This window comes from Falco rusticolus, chromosome 9, assembly GCF_015220075.1.
Source record: "Falco rusticolus isolate bFalRus1 chromosome 9, bFalRus1.pri, whole genome shotgun sequence".
NCBI lineage: Eukaryota > Metazoa > Chordata > Aves > Falconiformes > Falconidae > Falco > Falco rusticolus.
The window spans coordinates 22,956,480-22,961,420 of NC_051195.1; positions in this window are offsets into that span (position 1 = coordinate 22,956,480).

Here is a 4,941-nt window from a genome sequence, read left to right on the forward strand (position 1 = left end):
CTAGTCCCAGTCTGGAGCCCTTCCACTGCTGCTGGAAGCCAGTGCCGTCATGTCTGCAGGGTTCATCCGGCTGAGTAAGATAAAATGTCTGGAGCATGCAGTGCCTTTGGATCTTGTTGGTTTTGCTTTCTGCCTTCAAAAGCTGAATTTCACTTACAGAGAACAACTAAACACCAAATGAACAGAGGATAGCTTTCTGCTCTGAGCTACCTCTGCTGAAGTTATGAAGACTTATTCTGAAGATGACACCCAATAGTGAGGTCAGGGTGTCCAAGCAGCACCACTCCTGTGTTTCTTACTTCCCTGTTACTTTGAGACTGTGAAGCTCAAAGGCTGACAACAACTTCTCCTATTTCTTCTCCTAAAAGCACGAGATAATAAAGAATGGCTGCCAGCCAGCAGGAAGAGATCCTTGCTTGGGGATCTGTTCCTTGAAATTAAAGAAAAATGAAAGAACAGGTTGCATGAGAAAGAAAGCGGAATCAAAAATTAGAGGCCAACACCTTTTCCTCCCTGGCCCATGTAATTAATATCATTGGTTTTAAAAGTATTATATGGAGTGCTGAAACCTAGAACCATTCCTCATTTCTACAGCGCAGGCAGTGAATTCTGTATTATTTGAATGATCTGCATGCTCAGACTGGCAATGGGAGCAGTTTCTTCACTCCTGAAAAGACCAGCTAATAGCATAAACTGAGGTGGGGACATATGTAAATGTTTTCTCTGCCCTTTGACTGCTAAAGAAATATATTGCCATTAATGGTAATTACAGGTCATCAAAGCACTGAGGAACAGGAAGGCTTTAGAAGAGAAAAGGTGCTTTCAGAAGAGGTTAGTGCTTTAACTTTCTCATTAACTTTTTTAGCTTGGTTTGGAAATTGATTCACCTCTAAGGAAAATCCGTAGAAGAAGCAGAGATAAGGAAATTATCCAGGACAGTTCTTTGAAACATACTTGACTGCACTGTAAGAAAAAAAAAAAAATGCTGGAGAATGGAAATGTGGCTTATGAATTAACCACCCCCAGTATCACCATACTTAAAGACAGAAAGAAAGGAAGAAGGAGGACAAAACAGATTGATAGAGCTGCATTTGGAGCGGGCTGTTTGCAATTTTTTTGGCTTCTAATTTAAACATAAAGAAGACACCAAGAACTAAAAAAGGGCATTGCAATACTTGTAGAGGGTGAAAACGGCAACTTGACTGTTATGTAAATGCTTTGTACAGAGTTTTGGGGTATGAACTGGAGCTATTCTCCAGAGAGAAGATAATGCTCTATGTAAGGAAAAGCTCTGAAGGAGGAAAAGTGGTATTTTCAGCACCCAGAGGCTGCACTTGATTAAGTGGCATCAGGCAGGTTGGTACCTACCCTATTTCTAACTCACTTGGCCGGTTTGTCTCTGACACATCATGGAGCTATCTGAGCAATGATGTTCACATACCTCAATTTAGCTGCATGGGCACTATGCATCCAACTCATCTGGTCTTTCTTTATTTCTGAAGGTGACAAACACCCTGCACAGAAAGTCTGAAAAGAGCCCAGCTTCATGTGCAACCATTCAAATAAACAGCATTTTCAGCAGAGAAATATCAAAAATTTCCGATGTGACCAGAGGTCATAAAAGCTTCTATGGATACAGGCTCCATCAAATATGGAACATGTTTTAAAAGCAGGTCTTTCTTTTAATGTTTTCAAAAACATACCAAGAAGGGAAAATTAATTAGAGGTGACTCCTTATAGAACAATGTTGTTGATAAGATTTTCCCTGTCTTAATAGATACATAGAAAAAAACCCATGAAAGCCGTTCAGAATACAAAACTGAAAATGTAATATGATATGATAGGATCTGACAATTTAATGTGATAAAAGCAAGTAAGGGATCACAGTGTGGGGTAACTCTCTTCATTTGACAATTCAGGACACAGAAATCCCTTTCTGGAACAAAAATGTGATCACAAATCAGTTTTTATTTAATTACCTTTTAAATTCACATTTTTAAAATCTGAGTTCTCTTTTGTTCCTCACACACACAAGCTCTTGTTCACACTGCTGTGATACGTGAAGTCATTTTCCTACTAAAACCAAATACAGATTCATTACAGCGAATAATTATGTAGAAGATGGAATTTATATTTTTCTTGGTGTTTTATAAAATACCCTCAATAGGTTTCAAAAAAACTTGTCAGTATTTTCTGAAAACTGCACTGTATGTAGTTCTGTGCTGATTTTGTTATAAAAGATGATACACTAGAAATGACTTGTGGTTAGCTATGCGTAATACAAACTAAAGAAGATCATATGAAATTACAATGGAGTATTTACACTTTTTCCCCTCTGGATCTGTTTTCAAACTAAAATCAAAATTGTTTCTCTGTGCTGGCCTTGAAATGCTTACTTAGAAATTTACTCCAGCCTTGTAAAATTGGAAGGCTCCCAGAATAATTTTTGAGGAACCACCTACATCTAAAAGATGTACTGTACTAGCCAAATGATCAAAACACTTTTGTCTCACTGATTTTGAATTGCCACTGTTTTATAGTAGATGGTGTCCTTTTTTTTAAACAATAACTAGCTACTAGCCACACCTTCTTGCACAAACTTGTATTTTCTGTGTTTAACCTGAGCCCTTTCCAGAACAGCTCCATAACCAGTGAAATGCATATGCAATCATTGAGAGTTTGTTTATCTGCTTAATGTGCTAGCAATTAAAATGAGGTGCAGTGGGTGTTCCACTGGGGAGATGGTCTTCTGAATTACCATGGGATTGTTCCCCCTTCTTTCAGATCCTCTAGCTTAAGGACAGCAGTAGGGTCTTGGTGATAGAGGCCATAATAGAGACTGGGGTGGAGGAATACTGGTGTAAAATCACTTTATGCATGAAAACACTCCTTTCATATTTTAAATATGAAAAGTCTAGGAACTGGCCATATCCTATGCAGAACTGGAAATACACTGTTAGGTTTCTGTGTGCTTGTTCAAAAAGCGTCCTGACAGAGAATCAGATTTTGTTCCTCATCCCTGAAGTTATCATTTTGATACTTCAGATCTCTAAAGGGGAGATAGAAATTTAACTTAGGTTATGAGTGCCAAATGTGTCTGCCTCTCAGCATTGTACTTGTTTGGTGTCTACCTGCAACTGCCCCAGGACCCAAGCACAGAAAAAGCAGCATGCTGGGCGAGGCTCGGACAAGCAGGCCGCAAACAGTGACAGAAACAGTGAAGTACTTTGTACTGTGACTGAGGGGCAGCTGAAACAGAAGCCCCAACAGAACAACTGAGTGCATTACCTCTCAAGTGAGGTTAAGTTGTTGACAGCTGACATTATTTGCTGCTAGGTATTAAGAGATCACAAATCCAACCCCTTATTAGTTGCATCTCTGTGAAACATACAGAACAAAATCCTCACTGTCAGCAGTGATTTTGCTATATACACTAAAAGTCTCCATTGTGCTTGATAAGAAGTAACCTTTCACACTACAGAGGGTTGAGCCAAAGCCTTCAACAAGATAATTTAGTTTGCATACTGTACTATATTTCCTTTCCCAAAGCTACCAGGATACGTGGCAAGTAGCCATGTACATCACTGGGAGACAGTTGTCACACCACTCTGATTCAACAGAGAGCCCATAACTTCACCCAGAAGCTTTAAAACACTAACTTGTTCGTATACTTTTCTTTCCCCTTTCTCTCTCAGCTGTAAAGGCTTTGCCTACTCTAACTGTTCGAGCCTTAGCATATCATTGCATTAACACTTTGTTTTGGTTATTGATGAGGTGGGAGACAGGTGAGACATACTTTCCAATAGAATCTCACTAGCTGGCTAAATATATAATGAAAATCTATTTATTCAGTGAAAATTCTCAGCTGTATGACCAATAGCATGACTGTGTAGGCAGGGAGTAAAGTAACTGATCTTTCTGCGTATAAAACATAGGTCTGCCCAGGACATGCTGCAGGCCAAAAGCTAAGCCCTTTTCCTGAGACTTGAGATGTTTTTGTTAACCTCAAGCCTTGCTTCTCCTACAGATAACTCAGTTTCATTAGTTACAAGCCAATGCCTATACAGCAGTGAGGGGTTTCTTGGAAATGGGTATCATCAGCACTGGGGATGTTTTGCTTAGGCTTTAGCCCAAACTGTTTTATAACCCGATGAGTCACCATCATGCTCAGGCTTATCCACAGGATGCCTCTTTTTATTCTTTGCTTTGCTAAGCCTTTCTAAGCTTTTCTGGATAGGTCATTACAGTGCCGTCATGCCATACCCCCAGTGGTGCCAGCAGGGTGTGAGAATTATAACCAGCACTGGTGGCTCTCCGGACACCGCGCCTGGCTGGAAGTGTCCCCAGCTGCAAACTTCATACCCTCACTCCTGTCTTTTCCACAGCTGCGTGTTTCCACCTGAACCCGCTCCTGCTGGGTACCCATAAACCGTGTTAAAAAGACCTGACACCCCACATCGCCCTTGACCTGCAGGGCAATCCCTGGCAGCATCGGCCCACAATCCCTCCCACAGCAGCGCTGCCTGTACTTTTGAGTGGTATTTAACGGCTTTTAGGTAAAAAGAGCCAAACACAGTCTTGAAAGCCCCTTCTTGGCCTCACTTGCCTAATGGATTGGCTGGTGTGGAGAAGGACAATATGGCCCATGTTGAGGGCCAAGCCCTGCCCAAATAGGTGAAAGAGGGGAGAGGATCAGGGTCTTTAGCGTCGCGAAGGGCCCGAAATGGGGCAAGAAGGTATTTTAACGCACGGGTGCAGCGCTGGGGGGAGGCAGCCCGGCCCGAGGGGAGCCGCCCTCCTGACTCCACCAGGGCCTCTGCCGCCCCCGCAGCCCCGCCCGGGCCCGGCCGCCACCCCGCCGGGCTACCAGCCCCCGCGCCGCGGCGCGGCCCCAGAGGCAAGTGGAAGGCGGGGGGCGGCGGCTCCGCTCCGCCTCTTCCT